The following is a 22,507-nucleotide window of genomic DNA, read 5'->3' as shown; positions in this document are numbered from 1 at the left end:
TGCAGATGAAATAAAATGAGTTCTTTTTACTCATTTATTAGTCATCTAATAAGTGACTGTAGGAGATTTTGACTAAGGCCTGAAGATACACCTTGTTTTAGGAAATTTCTGGACTATAGCAGGTTATGATGAATGGCAAAAGTATAAACAGATCCAGTATATGGGTTTCATTCACTGCAGAGGTGTCTCTGACTGTGACTCTGTCAGAGATGGTCCCTAGACTGTGTAGCACAACAAATTCTAAGTACCCAGCTGAGTACAATATTTTAATAAAAAATCTAAATAAGGATGAAGATGTTGTATAGAAACATTCTATACTGAATGAAATGCTGATCCTATACACAGGTTTCATCTATGTATGTGGGGGTTAGCTTGGTCTTTAAATGCCATACCAGAAAGGACCAGGCAGCTATGTTTCTAGCAGCATTCTTTTCTTCGAGTCAGGTAAGTGTCACCAAGCTGGCACTTTTGGTTAGAATAGGATAAACAGGAGCAAGGCAATATGACCAAGTAAGATATACAGATAAGAAAAGACTAGAATTAAATCTGGTGTTTCAGGACCCAGGCATTTAGTTGAAACCTCCATAATACATTCCAAACTCAATCCAATCCCTAATTGCTGGAATTGGGCTATAAACAAAACAGCATTATCTGAAAGCAAAATAATGTGTTGCTTAGCACTCTTTATATGTCATGTTTTAGCATATGGTTTGGCTGAAACGCCTGATTCCTAATTAGACAGACACTGCCTAGAGAACATGGCAGAAAAAAAACACATGAAAATTGAACCCCTGGATCCAGAGAAAATACATATATGCCTGTGACTTTAAACGCATATTGTAGCTACATAAGAATGTACGGTAGTATGTATATGCCATAGTAAAAATAATCAACTGAACTTGCTGTATTTATTTTTTTCTTTATTTCTCTTCAAAACACATATTGCTAATCATATGACTGGCTTTTCTCAGTTCAGGATGAGCTTTATGGCTTAAATACCCTGGAACCTTGCTCCAGTCAGTATAATATGTTTAGTATAACCAGCATGGGAGCAGAGACCTCATGGAGGTAAGGGGTTGATTGTATTAGCATGATTGGAGCTATAAGGTATTAGGCCCGGATTTGTGGCAAAGCAACTTGTGCCCTTTTTCCTTTAGGTGTAAGTACACAGTCCAGACCAGAAGAGCTGGCTCTTTTGTGCTACGCCATATGTTTGTGTAACTGCTGTTTAGATGCATGGTCCAGAGAAAGTCTGTTCCTGTATGTTGATGTATTTCTGTTGTATGATAAGCAACCATGAATTTAGCAAAAGGAAGGAAAAACTTTTTCCAAAATTGATAAACAACCAGGATTTATTGGAAAAAGCTTGTGATACGAAATACAGTAACTGGCTAATAAAAGTGATAAAGTACTGACATATTGGTCAAAGTGCACCTTGGGAAATCATATCGGTGTCTACTCTCTGTACTGATAGCAGATATATAGTAGTAGTGCACTTGGTCCTTAGGAGCCTGGATGCCTCTATAGGCAGTATTTTCATATCTAATGAATCCTTTCACCTAGACCCACATTATAAAAATCCATCAATATCCTTTATGTTGGTTCTGTACAATCCGGCGGTGGAATAAGTGGTAACAGGCTAGGATAGGGTTTCTGCAATAAATTATTAACAGGAATGGCGTTTCCTAAAGAGATACAGATGTTCCATGAAAGTGGGGTCAAAATAAATTCAGTCTGGGGCTATTTCTGGTGTCTACATCAGCAAAAATCCATCAGTATGTATTTCTAAAGCTGCTGTAGGATAATATTTTTGAGATACCTAGGAGGGAGATGAAACAAACACCATGAAGAATATTAGAAAAAAGTCAAAAGCAATTCTGTGCACAACAGAACACGTGAGATCATCGGTTCTGTAGATGTATAGTTCTAATATATATATATATATATATATATATATATATATATATATATATATATATATATATATATATATATATATATATATATATATATATATATAATATATATATATATAAAATTTCACTTACATTCCTTGTCCTCTATAACATCTACATATTTGGTCTATGTATCAAGGGTGAGACTTTTGGTGATTTCAAACTTTTTTAAAAAAGTTTTAATTTACAAACACCACATTTCTTTTTTTAAGCATTAATAGCTTTCTGGTTATAAAAAAAAACATTCCTTGTCCTCTATGACATCTGCATATTTGGTCTATGTATCAAGGGTGAGATTTTTGGTGATTTCAAACTTTTTTTTCCAAAGTTTTAATTTACAAACACCACATTTCTTTTTTAAGCATTAATAGCCTTCTGGTAGGGTAAAAAAAGAAGAAAACAGTTCAGGTGTTGGAATCATTACTTATGTAGGGATGTGAAAAAGTTATTTTTTTCACTTTGATAGTTTTTGACATAGGAGTGACCTGTGCCCTAAGGAGGGAGGTATTCTTCCATTTGTTTTGTGGTAATATGGGATGCCCTTTTAGTTGATAAAAAGGTAGGATAATCATGTGCTTGGCTCTTAGAGTTCTACCTTAGAGGCAGCTGAGAGTGCTGAGCATCCAGAAGCTGAACTACCGTAGGCCTCAAGATTAAGCCAAGTTACCAGGACCCCATGAATACTAGTTCCTGATAGTAAAACCTATCAGGCAAGATCAGGGAGCAAGGCAGCTCAGTGCCCTTACTTAGGAAGAGTAAGTAGTGTGGTTAGAAATCCCCAGGCAATACTTGCCTAGTACAGGGACCACAGTGCAAAGGTACCCAGGATATTCTCACTACTTCTTGGTACTTTGGCATCTACAAGTAAGAGAGAGAGAGTAAGTTCTATTTTATCTGAGCTCCATTGGCATGAGTATTACATACTCTCTTCTGCTAATACTACACAATCAGCTTCAAATAGGTTTAAAACAGTAACGAAACGGGTCAAATTCACCCATCCCTAATCATTATCCTAAATCTTGACATTCAATAAAGTTCCTGTTAATTGTTTAAAGGGATCCTGTCAACGGAAAACATGTTTTTTTCAAAATGCATAAGTTAATGGTGCTACTCCAGCAGAATTCTGAACTGAAATCCATTTCTCAAAAGAGCAAACAGATTTTTTTATATTCAATTTTGAAATCTGACATGGGGCTAGACATTTTGAAAATTTCCCAGCTGCCCCTGGTCATGTGACTTGTGCCTGCACTTTAGGAGAGAAATGCTTTCTGGCAGGCTGCTGTTTTTCCTTCTCAATGTAACTGAATGTGTCTCAGTGAGACATGGGTTTTTACTATTGAGTGTTGTTCTTAGATCTACCAGGCAGCTGTTATCTTGTGTTAGGGAGCTGTTATCTGGTTACCTTCCCATTGTTCTTTTGTTTGGCTGCTGGGGGGGAAAAGGGAGGGGGTGATATCACTCCAACAAGTACAGCAGTAAAGAGTAATTGAAATTTATCAGAGCACAAGTCATATGACTTGGGGCAGCTGGGAAATTGACAATATGTCTAGCCCCCATGTCAGATTTCAAAGTTGAATATAAAAAAATCAAGCTCTTTTGAGAAATTGATTTCAGTGCAGAATTCTGCTGGAGCAGCACTATTAACTTATTCATTTTGAAAATTTTTTTTTTTCCCATGACAGTATCCCTTTAAGAAACACTGGTGCTCCATTGGTTTTCTTTTTCAACATGAACATTATAGTGCAAATATGCTTAGGGTTGCCATCTTTTTAGGGGACAAAATATAAGCCTTCCTATTTACTGTATCTATCTTCCCTTTTAATAACATTGGGATCAACCATCATTTGTACCAGCCAGGCCAGTAAAATACCAGCCAGATGGCAACATGCTACCCTTCATCTACCAAAACAGCAAAGCCCCATCCTGAGCACAAGACTTGCTGGGAATTGTTCCTTGCCCGGCTGGTTGTGGGCAAATAAAGGTAAAAATATAGTGTCTTCTGTCCAGACTATTAAAGATGATAGTGCTGTATCAATAATAGTACAGGTATGGGACCTGCTATCCAAAATGGTCGGGATCTGAGGTTTTCCGGATAATGGATCTTACAGTAATTTGAATCTTCATGCTTTAAGTCTACTAAAAAATCATGTAAACATTAAATAACCCCAAATAGGCTGGTTTTGCTTCCAATAAGAATTAATTACATCTTAGTTTGAATCAAGTACAAGGTACTGTTTTATTATTACAGAGAAAAAGGAAATCATTTTTTAAAATTTAGATTATTTGAATATAATTGGAGATGGCCTTTCATTAATTAGGAGCTTGCTGGATAATAGGTTTGCGGATTACGGATCTCATACCTGTACACTTATACTGTATATCAAAAGTAGGAAAGACCTTACTGATTCATAAAATTGTTTTACAAACTTGCATTGAAAGGAAGGCCGGGCGTGTTCTTTTTTAGCAGATTTATACAACACAGCTGAATACTTTTCATCTAACTTCCTATACACAAAGCCCAGCATCATTTCATGTTCTCATGACATCCAATTTTTTTAACCCTGATGGATTTTAAAGCAGGAAGTAAGAGTTATCATTATGCGGCATTATGTCAATACTTTTCCATTCACTTTGATTACATTGATGTAATAAACAGGGTTTAATAACTAGCCCACTATAATCAGTGAAGAGCCCCTACAAGAAAGGGAAGTAAATGCTCTAATCTCCGCTATGGTAAGTATGTCCTTTATTTCCCAAACAGAAGAAACTGCAGAGTAAGGGAAGCAGCAGGTTCTCAGGCAAGCACAGCTTGTCTATACAGACTAAGAACTCCACAAGAATCCAAGGCTTATTTACACAAAATCTATGAATACTCTTAATTGATGAAATTATGTAGACATCTGCTAGGAGCTAAAATAAAAACGCAAGTGTTTATTATTCAACGCTGGTCTTAGGAATTTACCAAAAAAGATGAATACAAAAGTTTGAGAAAAGGAAATCAGATCTATATTAAGAAACAACGTATACTGTAGCATGCTGGTGTATGGGCACTTCCTACAGAAAAATGAAAGAATGCTGAAATATATTTTTAACAGCAGTGGCCACCTGAGTCACTACTGAAGCTCACACGGAATGATATATTTCTCACCTGGGTACCTGTTGGCTCTTTATATCAACGATTGCGCATACTTTACATACAGATACTGGCATGCCTCCTCTACGCTTCCAGGCAGAATGTGGTTTGATCATAACATTTGCCGATGACATTAATCAAATTGTAATTAAAGAAAAGCTGGGGGTTGGTATTTGTATTTCAGGTGTGGCTCGGGTTGTGCAAGTATTTTACATTTCCTCAGTGTTTATTTAATCCTGCTGTAAATAATAGTATAGCTTGCCAATGTAGGCATTTTCAAGGCATAGCATTATCTAGCAGCTTGCAATTTTATGTAAGGGCCATGGTGGTCAGATTCCACCAGAAATGAAACATGAAAAGCAATCTTAATTGCTAGATCTTCTCTGGGATTTGTGCTTTAAAAGACAAATCCACATTGTTAGACTGACTGCAAGCAGCCAGTTGGGTTAAACCTAAAGGTATGTCAGTCATGATGTTCTATTAGTCCACTCCCTATCTGGTAAATTCTGTTTACTGCACAACTGCTAAAATATCAGCACCCACTGAAGATTGCCATACATGGGCTAACCAATAATGGCACCTCTACTCATGGCCAATATTTAGAGGAGTTATTGATCAGAGCCAGAACTAGGTATAGGCACAAGTGGCACCTGCCTAGAGTGCAAAAATTGGGGGGCATTTTGCAGGTAACTTTTCTGCCTACCCCTAGCTTGTAGTCACTTCCCTCTGCTGATCTGCCGCTTCCTATCCCCACTCCAGCCCTCTGCTACTTCCCTTACCGACTCCAGCCCTCCACTCGGCTGCTTCACCTCCCCACTCCATCCCTCCCCTCTGCTGCTTCCCTCCTCTATGTCGCTACCCCCCACCCCCTCAATGTCAGGCTATACGCATGCACATTCACACAGGCACGGGGGGGGGGGTTGCCAACCGGGTTGCCTAGGGTGCCTGCCCCGACTTGGCCCGGGCCAGGTTCAGATTGTGGTTCCAAATACTGGAAAAGTCAGCCCCATCTAACAAGAGATTGAAAAATGATTCCCTACATAATTTAATTCTGTCATCATCTGAACAGATGAACTAACCTAAATGCTCTTGGGGAGTGGGATTTATTCATAAAATAATGATTTTGGAATGTAAAACATCTTTAGATGACCAAAATCACCATTTGTTGTTCCCTTTATTGTCTACAGCCAGGCATATACAAATAATACAAAGACCTACAAAGTGATTGTATCTACTGTATGTCCCAACAGAAATATGTCTTATATTTTTCAATTTTTAATGAATAGTTATATTGGTTGAAGTACCCTGCAGAACAAAATAATGAAACAGAAAATGTTTTGCTCTGTATTTACATTTGCTTTGGTATGTAAGGGTAACCAGACAATAGTTTAGGGGTCATTTTATAAAGAGCAATGACACTATTTTGCAGCTAATGTGCCATCCTTGTTTACTATCCAAGAAATCTAGTTTGTTGTCTTTTCCTGCTCTAAAGCAGGTTGCCTAGCATGACCCATGATTGTGCAGCAGCCATCAGGGTCAACTTCATTTGCGTGCAGGCTCCGCTTGTTTCCAAGCACTGAGAAAAACAGATTCACCTGGTGGAGCTATTAATCTCAGAAGCCTTCAGGTTCTCTTTCACTTGTCTATGAACTCTCCAGATGACTTTTATATTGACTGATATGTTTAATATCTTTCCATTGCTGAGAACCTTAAATAGAACAATGCTTTGTCTTAGCTGCATCTAATCCAATAATATTCATAACAGAAACATTCAACATATTTTCATGTTGATGATAATTAGGCCAATCGTGTTTGATAATTAATCTAAACATGTTTCATATTGTACTTTTAAAATGTGCAAAGTACTGTACAGTATCTCACTGAACTATAGAGTTGAAGAATCTGTTCAGAACATCCCATTCATCCTCGATTTACCAGACAAGTCCCACTGGTGTTTTCGAATAAGAATATTGTTTTTCATCTTGAACACAGGAGCATGCCTGAAGTCCCAGCCAGCCCAGTCAAATCTAGCAGATTCACATGCTTCCAAGAACATTCAGCTGGTCCCAACTTGTGCTCATACCAGTAGCCATAATCCATCAAACCTCCTTTAATTACCCAGACAGGTTTAAAGATTCGTTTGAGATGTACTGAACTCTGAACTTGCTGTAGAAAGATCTCCCTGCAGCCTAGAGGCTCATTTTCAGGTTGTATTTTTTTTTTTTTTTGTCCACAGACATGGAATGTTTTCATTCCTAATTTTAAATGTCCAGATGTTTTCCAAGGCTCCTGTGTTTGGAGATAGGTTTAGATTCTCTTTGTTCTTTGCTTTGTGTTTTCTGCATGTCTCATTTTTTCCATAGGCGGAGATAGCATCTGTGTTGTGTCTGTGCCGGGAGCTGGCAAAGCAGGTGAAGACCTAGTGTTTAACCCCACACATTTTTTGGAAGGCTATTGCAGAAAGAAAGACCCAGGAGATGATAGGCTCAGTAAACAGCCTAATTTAAGCACTATCGCCCAGAATGCTGATATAGGATAAGGTTGCATGTAATATATCAACCTGACAATGACCTGGGTTACTTGCTGGGGCTATGATATTAGATACATAACAGAGAACAAATGTGCAAGCAATGGAATTGTTTGTGATTCCTGAAAGTAATACTGCTGAAAAACATTTACTGAACGCATAAATTGAAGAACAAGTAGTTTATATAAAACACTTGCTTTATCTATTTTTGCTTGCTTGGTTCTGGTATACCATGTAAAATATTCAAACGAAATTATTGAATATAAAAAGGTGGAACTTTTTTCAAGGAGATATGGAAAGACAAAAATGACTGATGCCTGTGGGTGGTTCGTGCTTTTGCGAAAGAAAAAAGAAGCTAAAAATAGTTTAGAAAACTAGGTAATAGCATCTCACTGCTTAAAAATAATTACTGTACTAGAATCACAAATGACAAGCATTATGTACAAATGTTTATTACACCACTGGCACATGAACTGTTTTTGTCAGTATGTTCTCCAGTCTTGTCATCTGAGGGAGTTTTGGTATCTGTTTCATGAACGTCGCACCCAGTAAAAAAAAAACTTGTTGCTCAAAAATACGCCATTCATCTAAACAGGTTTTTCTGCTTTTCTGGTTCAGGATGTGGTTCAGTATTTAGCAGTTAAAACCCTCATTAGAGGATTAGACAGTCTGTGCTGGGAGCTGGCGAAGCAGGTGAAGACCTAGGGGCAAATTTACTAATGGGTGAAGTGGCCGTCACAAGCGAAAATACGCCAAAATGGTAATTCGCAGGGACATTGGCAATTTACTAAAAGGCATAGAGGACAATTTGCTAGAGAAAGAGTTCAGTGCTAATGAAGTTTTACACCCTTTCGCCAAGCGCATTTTTGCTTAGGGGAACGATTGTTACTCTGCAGATTCAAGTGTGAATTTTCCACTATGTTACCCTTTTCGCCAGAGTCTGCTTTGCTAGGTGAACCTGGTGAACTTATAAGATGAAGCTACATCCTCCTCAATCTTTTGTCAGTGACATCATATCCTGTATGCCGAAATCATTAAAAAGACAAAACACTAGCGTTTTTTTTAACAAAAGTTGTAACTGTTAAGTATATTTTTTTTAATCATTTAAAGCTCATGTCACTTTTGTTTTAGGATGGGCTCCTGTCTAGGACAGTAGAGGATCTCTTTTGTCTTTATTATGCTTCCTTGGACATAATTAATAATAAGTGGCCACTTCCAGCAATTTCACCAACATCTCTAACAAAGTCATATATATTACCGATATGTACTCGCCATTTTTAAATTTATGTAAGCGTAAGTGTGTTAACGAAGTTTCGCTAAGAAGAAAGTAACGCAACCAAAAGTTTGCTTAGAAATGACAGATTTTCACAAGTGAAACTTCAATAGCATTTGTTTGCCGAGACGCAACTTTGCATTTTGCTAAATAAGCATATAAGCTATGAATTAGTGTCTGTCAAAGTTGCGCAAAGTGTGGGGGAGCCTTCTGAGGCAAAAATGCGCCCTTTAGTAAGTTTGCATTCACTGGGATAATAAATTACAATTTGAAAACTGATATTTACTACTATTAAGATCCAAATATATACCCTACAAGTGTCAGTTGCAGTGATGCAACTAGATAGAACTAGTGCAAGCTTGCAGAGGTTAGGAGGTCTACTAATGACCCCATTCTTGACCTGCAGCTCGTAACATTAAATATATATATAATGTTATATATTCAATATATATATATATATATATATATATATATATATATATATATATATATATATATATATATATATATATATATATATATATATATATACACACACACACACACACACACAGCTGGTTGGTTAATTTCTAAATACACATTAATTGTTTTGCTATTTAATGACTATATTGTCAAGATTATTATTAGATTTGCTTTGCCAAAAGCATGAACATTTTTTATCCCATCTGACCTTATGTTCCACAGGTGTCCATATGTTCTATCCCCCCCAACTATTAATTTGCACCAAAGCATTTTCTGTTGCATGGGAAGGGGGTGCAGGGGGTGGCTAAAACTTAGACTGCATGGATCTGCTGTAGTAGAGCAACGGAATAGGAGTTCTCTGCAGTGCTACAACTCTATTTCATTTTGTGTCTAGCCCTCCTTTAAGTCATTCTAAAATTTTGTAGAAAATGCAAATGGATACTGCCACCTTAGGAACTTTACAAAAAGGAACTTGTATCACTCTCTACAGTGCAAAACATCATAAACTTCCTGCAGCTTCTAGTACAGAGCATCAACGACTTCCTGTGGCCTCCAGATGTGTCCAAAGCCCTGACGTTTACTGACAGGCACAAGTGATATTAATAGGCACATGCCCCGGATTCACCTCAGATGCACACTATTATTTCGGAAAAGCAGAATCTTGTGTTTGTATTTTGATGGAAAGAAACTCAAAGTTCGTAACCTTATAGCTTCCAACAAACAGAGGAAGTTTATGATGTCTACAGGACTTGATGCAGGAAGCTCTAGAGAAAACAGAAAGCAGATGGAAAGCTTGCTGGTGTTTTATAATAACAGGGTAATCATACTGAAGATGTCACTAAGCATCCTGAGGTAAGAGAAGTAGCAACACCAACCAAAAAAGGCTCCGGATAGAGATTAAAAGATATAAAATCAAAAGGGGGGGGTGTCGGTGCGATAGTTCAGGTCTAATCCCGATACCTAAAGAAAAGAAAAATCCCGATAGTGTATTAACCTCTTAAAGGGGGGTAATATGCGCTTCGGAACTACTCACGCTATGGATTAAAAGATAGATTGAAAGGAAATCAGTCTGTGAAGACATTAGAGCCAGATCAAGCTAAGTCATCCTCTTGCAGTTTTCTCACTCAACCTTTATAAAAGTAATCAACTTGCTGAGCAAAACAGAGCCATCTTTGATCTTTATAGTACCACGAAGAAACATGGTAACAGATAATAAAAAGAAGGCCAATGGCAAAGCTGGAGGAATGCTAGATCCACTAAAAATCATGTAAACATGGTGACTCAAATGTTATCTCTGCTGTTGGTGACCTACTTCTAGCTCAGTGATCCCCAAGCAGTTGCTCACAAGCAACTGCAACAATTGGATGTTACTCTTAGTGGCCTCAAAGCAGATGTTTAATTTTGCATTACAGGCTTAGAAGCAACTTTTGTTTGCAAAAAAAAGAGGTTCTGCTAAACTGTCTGTTGGCTGCCAGTCCACACCGGGACTACCAAATAGCCAATCACATCCCTTATTTGGCATCCCCAGGAACTTTAGTCATGCTTGTGCTGCTCTCCAACTCTTTTTACATTTTAATGTGGCTCACAGGTGAAAAAGGTTGGGAACCCCTCTTCTAGCCATTCTTCAGCTCATATCCTAGCACTTTCTGACCCAGGGACCACATCTTTAGATTTAACCTGTTTTAACATAGACTCTAATAATACAATTCTGAATTAGACATATGCTATAGGGGTATTATGATGACTATACAACATTACTACTAAGCCTCAGAGGTTAGGGCAAATATTCTCCAAACATTTCAGACTCAGTCTTTTGTAGGAATACGGAATTTCATCCCCTTAATGAAAAATCTGATCTATGAAATAGAATCAAATGGACACATGGGGCAAATTCACTAAGATTCGTAGCCAGCGTCCGCTTCGCTGCACTTAGCCAGGCGTATTTTCGCCAGTGATACGCAAATTCACTAAAATCCGAAGTTGCACTCAGGAGAAGCGCAAGGTTGCGAAGTTGCACTAGCGTTAATTCGCCAAGCAAAGCTAAGTTACGCTAGCGATGCTTAATTTGCATATGGCGCCAAATTGAAGTTACAATGGAGGAATATGTAGCAGCACTACACAAGCCTGGGAAACCTTCAAAACAGCAAATAAAATTGTTATTTTGCCCTACACATGTGCCCACTGTATAGTTAAGGTGCCATGAGTTAGGAAATGTAGGGGGGAAGGAGGGTAGTCCCAAAAATTTTTTTTATCTTTTTCAGCCTATCACCCATAAAAAAAGAAAAAACGCCAGCAATCCCTATCTACTCTATTGCACTTCGCCCGGTCTGAGGTGGCGAAGGAAGTCTGGCGTAAAAGGTAGCATTCAGAAAAATGCGCATCAGTGAATTTGTTACGTCCGTTGCGCAAATCCGTTGCGCAAATCCGTTGCGCAAATTCGCCAGGCGTAAGGGTGCGAAGTAACACTAGCAAATTTACGCCAGTGTCCGTTAGTGAATCGGCGAATTAATGAAAATGCGCTACGCTAGCGAATTAACGCTAGCGAATTAACGCTAGCGTTAGGCGCTTCGTCCTTTAGTGAATTTGCCCCATAGTGTGATATGAGACCAGAGGTATTCAGATTTCTTATTGGGTTCTAGATCCCTTTAGTGTTGAAGTATTAAGAAAAACTTAACTCACAAGGTTACAGAATTAGTATATTACCATATACTATATACATATGTCCATTAGACATTGCTTTCCATTGTTATCTAATACTTTAGATCAGGGGTCCCAAACCTTTTTTTTACCCATGAACCACATTCAAATGTAAAAAAAGTTGGAGAGCAACAAGCATGAGAAAATTTCCCGGAGGTGACAAAAATGGGCTGAGATTGGCTATTTGGTAGCCCCTATATGGACTGGCAGCCTACAGGAGGCTCTACTTGGCAGTACATCTGGTTTTTATGAAACCAAAACTTGCCTCCAAGACTGGAATTCAAAAATGAGCACCTGCTTTGGGGCCACTAGGAGCAACATCCAAGGGGCGGGAGAACAACATGTTGCTCGTACGTTACTGGTTGGGGATCAGTGCTTTAGATCATAAAGAATCTCTGGCCCTTAAATAAAGAATATATTTTTATTGCAACTTCTATCCACATGGGACATTATTAGGTTGCTATTTCTTATTACAGAAAAGAAAAAACAAGGAACTTGCCTCTGGGTTTATTGCCAAAGTCTAGGTACTACGGTGAGTCAGATGTGATCTTGGAACCACATGAAATACCATGTACCTTTGTGGGCACCCAACAGACATTCTTGCTATTGAATTCTAATAATGGCTTGTATTTAATGGAACATCTATATACGGAATGCCACAATTATTTAAAAGGTCTGAAACACCAACCCTTCTAAAGAAATCAGTATTGACATGACTAAAAAGGATTTGTGTTAAATGAACATGTTTTGGGAAATTGTAGAGGATTATATAGTAAAAGGATTTAGAGAAGCTTAAAATTACATTATTTAAAAGGATCCTATTGCACTGACCTGTTGGTGCTTTACAATTAATATATGCATTTACATTTTTTGTGCACACAGGCACAACTTCGAACCACTACAGATCTGATATGCCGAAGACAGTATCCATTTAACAAACTAATGGAATTTTTGGGGTATTTAATTTTGGATAATTATTCAAATTAGATGTATTTATCTTTTTTATTTCAGGTAGTTCAGGAAACTACTAGGAAAGATGTGCTTTTGAATTTAGTAATAAATAATACTGAATGTGTCTTAACCTATTTGTGTGGGTGAGCAGTTAGGGAACAGTGAACATAATTTGAGATTATGTTGCAGAGACAACTGTATAAGGGAGTAATAAATAAAATAAAGGCATTACATTTTAGGTGTGCAAACTTTGGCAGTATAAGGGCACCTAGGAAAATATTTGTAGAACAGCACCAGATTGGGAATCTTCTTGTATAAAAAGCCTTAATTTCAGCTAAGGGGCTCTACAAATATTTTCCTTTGTTATATCGGTGGAGAGTGGCCACTGAGGAACGTGCACCATTTCTCTAAAGGAGAGATAATCGATGTGCTGACTGCTTTTCCAAGTATAAGGGCACCTCTCAATATTTTAATTGTGAAAGCCTTCTCACAAGGTTAAGCAGGGAAAGAAATGGAAAATGTTACTTAACAATTATACGTCAGTATATTCCCCTTGCAAACAAGGAAAAAAGTTGCAAAACTAATGTGGTTTGATAAAAAGGTTAGTGGTTAGTGATTCTGAACTGTTATTTTTACACAACTGAGGAACTCACTATTGAAGGCTTCCCAGTTCTAATAAAATGATAATTGATAGCTGGAGGGAATTCAAAAGAGACTATAATGTGTAAAGGAAAAAAGGTCCATGACCATATAGTATTCATTCCAGGGTACTTAAAGATCTCAACTTTGTGATTGCCAAACCACCCTACTTAACTTTCTAAGATTCCTTGCGGCCTGGTAAGGTGAGAAGAGATTGGCAAATTGCTAATATAGTGCCATGAGACAAAAGGGATCGCATTCTCAGCCTGAAAACTATAGGCCTGTAGGTTTATATTTTGGTATGACCGGAACAAATCCAGATCCTAAAATCCTACATTTCATTTGGAAGGCACGACATAATACAGGCGGCATAGCCAACAGATGGGAAAGTGGGAACATCCTAATTCCTGATCAATCACAATGTAAACTTTCATCATTCCCAAAACTTATCCCATTACTCTTCTTTGTAAGGCTTTATGGCACACATTTGCCTGAAACCGCTGAGGTAAAAAACATTGCTTTGCTTCCTATTCTCCATATCGATGCATATTAACATGACAAGCTGGCAGGATGACTTCGAAACCTTTCCTCAGCCCATCTACATCTCCCTTAGTGATATCAATAATAGCATAAACAAAAATATTACACAGAAGAAATAACAGAGACCCACATGGAATGTTTGCACACCAAATTTGTGCTACCTACTGTGCCTTCTACTTCCCACAAGCGATATGTAAGTGGGAGCTGTCAATCAGAATACCTCCATCCTGAGACCCTTGACCAAAGAGATCATCATCATCCTTAGCATGCTTAAAACTAGGCTATGCCCTCAACCCCTAGCAAGCATTCCTCCACAGCTGTGACAATTACATTTTATGTCCCTAAAGGGACATCCTCTCAATAATCCTGACACAAAGAAGGCGGATATGTGGCATGTTACTCATCCCTGTCTCACCACCAAAACGGTTGCCTTTCCCTCTTCTCCCTTTCCCTATACCAACCTCCTGATAATCCACTTTGATATTCACTGCCCTACATATAACCCTACTAAATTCCAAGCCTTTCTTACCAAACCTACATTTCTAACACATTCAAGATTATGTATTTTAATTAATTTGTTCTGGGCCCCAGGGGAAATCCCCTGCGATGTCAAATATACAACTGATGATGCTACTGAAAGATTCTAGAAGTTGCAGACCAGTTAACACAAACAGAATTTTCTCTAGCAACAAAAACAGATTTTCAGCTACTACAGTATGTACCAGTCTTTGTGTTTACCAGTCACACAAATAACAGGATTGCAATTACTTTATTGCCATTCTGATTCCTACCGTAAACACAGACGATACTGATAAGAAAATACCTTTGCATAAAACCGTGAAGAAAATAACTAGATGAAACTGGTCAATGCTGGTTTTGCTGGTTTAGAAAAAATGCTTTGAATGTTAATGGGCATGTGAGCTGAGTTTGGAAAACTCTGACTCAAACCTTAAACCATTAAATAGGGATCAAATCCATTTCTACACCTGTGATTTCTGTGGTTGTTTCATCTAGCCCTTCATATCATTTTTGTCATACGTGTCAAAATACTTGTTCATTACATATATTTATTTTATTTTCTAAATATGGAGCTGATAAACTGCTACTATACCTGATATTTCCTTTTGAAATGATTGAGTTCTTTGTTTTGCCATGATTCATTGGGGCACATTTATAAACACGGGGCAAATTTGCACCTGGGCAGTAACCCATGGCAACCAATCAAAAGTTTCTTGTTTAACCTGCAGGTTGCTGAATAAGCCAGTCACTGATTGGGTCCTATGGGTAACCAGTGCCTCAATGACTCTGCTTTCCTCTTTACTGTTACCTAAGTCTCCACTGTTCTCTGTTTTTTTTTTTTAAAAGTTTTTATTTAACAATTTTCAGTTTAACAAGACAAACATTTGCAATGTCTCACATCAGTACAATCACATTGGGTCCGTAAGTACACACTTCTAGACAAATAGTTTACTACAAATATTTCATAGCTGCAGAGAGGGAGAATCAGGTATCACCCATAGTTACACTCGTGGAACTACAGTATCCGGCAAGTCAATCCAGTCACCCCATATTGCCCGAAACTTACCAGGGCAACCCCTAGCTAGATACACTGTTTTTTGCAGTGGCAGAACATCATTAATCAAAGATTTCCATCTGGCCAGAGTAGGGGGAGCAGTGTCTTTCCACGCGAGAATAATGGCCTTTTTAGCAAAATATAGCATTTGCAGATAAAACTGCCTACGGTACGGGGGAAGGGTGAGAGGTTCAACAAGTCCCATGAGACAAAGTTCCGGAGAGAGGATATTGGGAAGTGCAAAATTTTCCTGAATAAAACCCAGGACCTTCCCCCAATATCTCTGCATGTGAGTGCACTCCCAAAAGACATGGTACAAAGTTCCCGCCTCAGTCCCACATTTGTAACATGTGTCCGGGGTTCCTGGATATATCCTAGCAAGTCTATGAGGGGTCAGATACGTTCTATGAAAGAATTTAATCTGAATAAGCCTGTCCCTATTCGAAATATTGACTATTGGAATTTGCTCCAAGACCTCACTCCATGCCTCCTCATGTAGTCCTGGAATATTAGCCTGCCATTTTAAACGCACCCTCTCTAAGTGGGAGTCCAAGGGTTTTAGCAAAATAGCGTATATCCAAGAGACCACTTTCTGCAGCCCAGGTCGCCTCAGGTATCGTTCAAGGGAGCACTGTGCAATATTAAGGGGTCTAGCCTGAAACTGCGTTTGAAATGCATGACTCAGTTGTAAATATCGGAAAATCATTCTAGCTGGTAGATGGAATTCCTCTTTAAGGACTGGGAAAGCCTTGAGCTGCCCCCCCTCAACAATTTGGACCAGATACTTAACACCCAAAGAGGCCAGAGTCCGGCATCAGTAAGCTGTTTAAAGTGGGGAAGTTTTGGGTTCTCCCAGAGGGGGGTGCCCGGGGACCATGTTTCTGGATGCGGGTATAGCTTCTTCATATACACATCATAGATCTTCATGACCGGAGTCATGGAGGCGGTGCATGGGAAGGCAGAGTGCGGACCCCGGTACAAATGATTAGCCAATGCTCCAGCGAGGAGGCACTCGCCGCCTCCACCATCAGGGCAGGATTATTCAAATCAGGCACTAGCCACCAGTGGGCATACACCAGTTGAGAGGCATGATAATAAAGCAAGAAATTTGGCAGTGCCAGACCACCTTTCGATGTTGGGGATTGAAGAGCTGCTAGGCTAACGCGGGGAGCCTTACCCGCCCAAATGAAGGAGCTGGTAACTTTGTCTATTTGTTTGAACCAGCTTTGGGGTAAATAATTCGGGGCATTGTGCAATCTATACAGGAATTTCGGCAAGAAAATCATTTTGACAATGTTGGCTCTCCCACCAAAGATAGAGGCAAATTGACCCAAGAGGTAGTTTTCCTGCGATATTCCTGGAGAACCGGTTCCAGATTGTCCCGTATATAATTAGCCGGGTCTCTAGAGATAAGTACACCCAAGTATTTAAACGAGGTGGTCCATTTTAATCTAGATGGAATTCGGTCCTGAGTGGCAATTTCATCAATCGGAAAGACAGTAGATTTTTCCCAATTTACTCTAAGCCCCGAGTAAGTCCCATACTCATTCACCACTCGAAGCAGGGTGGACAGAGAAGCCTCAGGATCAGCCAAATACACCAACATGTCATCTGCATAAAGGGATGTCTTTTCTTCTAGCCGGCCCTTCAGCAAACCTACAATTTCCTTATTGTTACGGATTTGAATAGCTAGGGGCTCTATAGCGAGCGCAAACAAAAAGGGAGACAGAGGGCATCCCTGCCTCGTACCTCTACGTAGCTCGAAGATCTGTGAGAGATATGAGTTAACTCTGACTTGGCCCACTGGCGACTTGTATATCGCCTTCACCCACCTAATAAAGCCATCCCCAATGCCAAAGCGGGCCAGCACCTCCCAGAGGTAAGCCCACTCGACCGTGTCGAAGGCTTTGGCCGTATCAAGCAAGACTACGATTCTGGAGCCTGTATTGTCATGATGAGTTTGCATATTTGCATATAGGCGTCTAATGTTAACATCAGTGGCTCTCCCCGGCATAAAGCCAGTTTGGTCAGGGTGGATAAGATGCTCGATAACCAATTTAAGTCGGGAAGCAAGAACTTTGGTGAAGATCTTGACGTCTACATTAAGCAAAGAGATGGGGCGGTAAGAGTCACAGCATTGATCAGGTCTGCCTTGCTTTAAAAGAACCGCTATTACTGCCTGAGTACAAGAGAATGGGACTTCACCCGTCTCCGAGGTGGTATTCCAGAGAGAGGCAAGAATGGGAGCAAGAGATTTGGTATTTGCCTTATACCACTCAACTGGCAGTCCATCAGGGCCTGGGGACTTGTTATTCGGGAAGCTAGCTATCGCGTCAGCAATTTCCTCCTTAGTTATGGGGGCATCTAGGGCTATCGCTTGTTCCAAAGTCAATTTAGGAAATGGTATGGGAGCTAAGTATTCCGGTATCCCTGAGCTGGAAGGCATTCTAGAGCCATACAAGTCCTTATAGTACTCGCCAAAGGCATTTGCTATATCTTGCGGGTCTTGTAACTCGTCCCCCGAGGGCAGGACTAACCTAGGGACGGCAGTCACTTCGTGCGGCTCCTTGACTAACATCGCTAACAATTTCCCACTTTTATCCCCCTATCGTACCAAGCTGCCCGTCTGTTTATTTCGAATTGAGAAAATTTATCAGTGAGTAAGAGATCAATGTTTCTTTGCGCAAACGTCATAGCCGTTCTGTGGGATAAACTGTCTTCCTGACTGAGGTTTCCCTCCGCTGTTTGAAGCTCAGATTTGGCTTTGTCTAGACCCATCTCCATTATATTACGTTCCCGTTTAATGAGGGAGACATAGGTTCCCCTGGTCCAGGCCTTACAGGTATCCCATACTACTATGTCCCTGGCTGTACCTGTGTTGGTGTCCCAAAATTCAGTGAGCAGATGCTGGAAACTATCCTGAATGGGCTGGTTATGTACCCACTTAGGGGCCAACCGCCAACTGCGCGCCTGCCCAGGCCCTGGAAAAGCAAGAGTTAGTTGAAGGGATGCATGGTCGGAGCAAACCCGGGGCAGGTATTCAGCCGAAAACGTGAGACGAAGAGCCTCTTTGTTAACTAGCGCTAAGTCTATACGGGATAAGGCCGAAGTTGCTATAGTGAAACAGGAATACTGGCGAGCAGTGGGATGTTTAGATCTCCAAACATCTGATAACCCAGCACTCCCTATCCAATTGGGGAAAATCAAGGTATCATGAGGCAAGGCCCTAAGCCTATCTATAGAGGGGTCAGGAACCGCATTAAAATCCCCTAACCACATCGTCGGGTATGACCCCATATCAGCTATACGAGTCAGGACTTCATCTTAAAGGGTCACGGAGAAAGGGGGAGGGACATACACATTAACAATTATAAAACAATAGCTAAATAATTGACAATTAATGGCTATATACCGACCCTTTGGATCTGTGTGCAAATCCGCCACCCCAAGACCCATGCCCTTTCTAGTGAGAATGGCTACCCCTCTCGAGTGAGAAGAGTACTCTGCATGGTAAAGGCTGCCCACCCAGGCCCTTCTCAGTGCTAGCACTCTCTGACCAATTAAATGTGTTTCCTGGAGCAGGCATATGTCCGCACCAGATTTTTTTCAAATAATCCAAAACAATGGACCGTTTAATACGGTCATTGAGCCCCCGTGTGTTCCACGATACCACTTGTACCTTACGTTGCTGGTAAGCCATGGGTATGCTCAGGTTTGGTAAGCTAACCCAGTAACCAGGAGGCAGAGGCCTGCCAAGTAAATTCCCCCTCTGCAGCCACTAGCATATACATGAACCCTTAGTGTGTGAACAAAGCAAGTTAGCGAGAAAGACATTGCAAAAACACTCATCCCATTTCCAAAGCGGAAATTTCCACCCTCCCGGTATCCACCCTGAACGTGGGGATACATTCGTCCCATAACTTCAAACCTTCCTTGGAGAGTCCCGGCCGCTGGCCAACCTTTTGTACTGAAAAAAAAAAAGTCTCTGTACGAGTAAAGTCACTGCGTGAGGAGCTCCGTCTAGGAACCTCGTGTAACAGTAGCTACCCACTCACCCCCAACATAGGGACCATAATCCAGGTATACCGAGCAAAAATAACAAGGAGAAAACTGAGAAAAACAACCCAGCTCCAGCTTTAGGAAGAGGAGTCCCAGAACAACGGTGAGGCCCTAACAGTCTGATTAGTCCGACACAAAGGCCCCAACAGTCAAGCGGCTCTCGGAACCAAAGTTAGAGGGGGAAATCTGCCCAGGTAGCTGGGCATTAGCAGAGTAACAAAAAACCATACGACCTGAGTGGGGAGTCCAACCGAGGTAGGTGCCGACTCATCAAGGAGGGGGAGGAGGCCGGTGTTCTAGCCATTGGATAATCCCTCTCGGTCGTCGAAAAAGAGGGCCCTTGCCCCATCCAGAATCCTCATCTTAGCTGGATAGAGCATAGCATACTTGATCCCTTTATCACGTAGTCTGCGGCGTGCTTCCACAAAGGTTCCTCTTTTCTTCTGTATCGCCAGAGAGTAGTCCGGGTATAGGGATACTCTTGCGTTTTGATAGAGAATTTCACCTTTTTCCCTGGCCACTCTGAGGGCTGCATCTCTATCCTGTAATTGAGCAGCTTCATAATCAGAGTTCTTGGCGGTGCCCCAGGGGGTGGCTTCCTGGCGGGAATACGGTGCGCCCGTTCCACCACAAAATGCTGCGAGAAAGCGTCAGCTCCAAGTGTCTCTTTGAGCCACCCCTCCACAAAGTCTTCCACCTTTGCCCCTTCACAGCCCTCCGGCAGGCCCACAACTCTGAGGTTCGAGCGGCGGTTACGATTCTCCAGATCGTCTATCCTGGCAGCCAAGTCAGCAGACTCCCGTTGAAGTTGCTGTAAAGTCTGTGGAAGGGGTCTCACCTCATCCTCCAGTTCTCCCACCCTGCGCTCCACCTCGGTAGTGCGGTCACGAACAGTCTGCAAATCCTGACGCAGGAGGGAGAGATCGATGCGCACTTCTTCTATTTTGGAGGTGAGCATCGCACTGGTGGTCGCCAACGTGGCAGTGAGAGTAGCTTTAGACTCCGCTATCGCTTGTAAGAGGAGTTGGGTAGAGTGCGGCGTCGGGTCTGCAGCAGACGGCGCAGCTAGAGGGGAAGCGGGGTCTGCGGACTCCATGCTTTGGGACGCGCTGCCATTTTGGGTAGGCCCTCGTGGCGAGGTGGCCGGCTTCGTGTAGCCATCAATGCGTTTCTGGGCCGCCTTACGCATTTCCTGGCTCAGGAGGTGTCCCCACAGCTAAAAGATCCACAATAGATCTACCCATCGGCGTGGGAACAAGCAAGTAGCAAGCAGGATCAGTTCAGGATTGCGGAGCAAAAAACTAGTTCGGCATCCCGGCCACGCCCCCCCTGTTCTCTGTTTTTATCATCTTATACCATAGCCCTCCATGGCATCATGAAGGAGGTGCCAGAGCAGTGTAATGTTCTGGGCTACGACAAGGGGCGTGACATGATGAAATGGCCAGTAATTGAATTGTTCAGACATAGTTTTAGTGGGAACACACGCTAAAATACATGTATATTTATACAGTATATTTGCTAGAGCTGTCTTTATGGCTTAAGTAAAAATATATAATAGACTAAAATGAAAAACTGGTTTCTAAAAAGTAGAACAGGTCCTCCCCCAATCCCAATTTTTTTATCTGCAATGAAAAATAGTGCTTAAAGTGTTGATCCATCAAGAAAAGTGATCCCCAACCAGTGGCTAGTGAGCAACATGTTGCTCACCAACCCCTTGGATGTCGCTACCAGTGGCCTCAAAGTAGGTGCTTCTTTTTGAATTCCTGATTTGGAGGCAAGTTTTGGTTGCATAAAATCCAGGTTTATAGCCAAGCTGATCCTCTTGTAGGCTACCAGTCCACATAGGGGCTAACAAATAGCCAATCAAAGCCCTTATTTAGCACCCATAGGAACTTTTCATGCTTGTGTTGCTCCCCATCACATATACATTTGAAAAAAGGTTGGGCCCCCAATCAAGCATATGTAGGTCATGTGGGATCAAAAAAGGCAGATGTGCTCTATATATTTCATTATCCTGATTTAGAAAATAAAACCATAGATATCTGGATACTTGTATCATAGTAGTACTGTGGACATACAGTACCGCAAACATTAGACACAGATATGGGATCTAGTATCCATAAGTCCTATAATCAAACCTTCTATTCATACAATACTAAAATACAGCATTTTCCAAGTATGACTGATTTGTTTTGTCCGTAAACAAAGATACATAAGTACAACAGAACCCATAGATGGCAAAAAAGTATGTTTTATTGTAGCCTTAAGGTATGGTGCATCACATAGTTAAGGACTCCCTTATCTAGAATAGACCAGTTCCCCCCAAATATTTCAGATAACAAGTCCTATACCTGTATTCAATACTCAACACAAACCTTCACCGACATATATAAATGGCATAGCCCCACAAATACTTGATATAGAAAAACATCAGGGCTGTTTTTCTCAGATAGATGATTTTCTAGTAGACATAAGGTATGGAAATCCAAATTACGGAGAGATCCATTATCCGGAAAAACCCAGGTCCCGAGCATTCTGGCTTAGAGCTCACATACCTGTACATAAAAAATACACTGCATACACCCATAACGCTTGTAAATTTAATCTGTAAATGAGAACTCATACATTGTAATTCTGCGTACTATCGCGTATGTATCAATTCAGCTAAAAGTCTATTTGCCCTGGGCCAAATCTGTCA

At 40.6% G+C, this 22,507-nt stretch overlaps 1 protein-coding gene across 6 annotated transcripts in view; it reads right to left on the bottom strand.

The window, feature by feature from the left end:
- kcnj16.S (potassium inwardly rectifying channel subfamily J member 16 S homeolog) overlaps positions 1-22,507 on the bottom strand; it is a 40,840-nt gene that overhangs the window by 11,832 nt on the left and 6,501 nt on the right. Inside the window, exon 1 of one of the 6 annotated variants that reach the window (XM_041577614.1) lies at positions 5,104-5,254. The gene's annotated coding sequence lies outside the window, so the exon portion shown is untranslated. 6 annotated transcript variants of the gene reach the window in all.

This window comes from Xenopus laevis, chromosome 9_10S, assembly GCF_017654675.1.
Source record: "Xenopus laevis strain J_2021 chromosome 9_10S, Xenopus_laevis_v10.1, whole genome shotgun sequence".
NCBI classification, from domain to species: domain Eukaryota; kingdom Metazoa; phylum Chordata; class Amphibia; order Anura; family Pipidae; genus Xenopus; species Xenopus laevis.
This window is presented reverse-complemented; position numbering and strand designations above follow the sequence as displayed.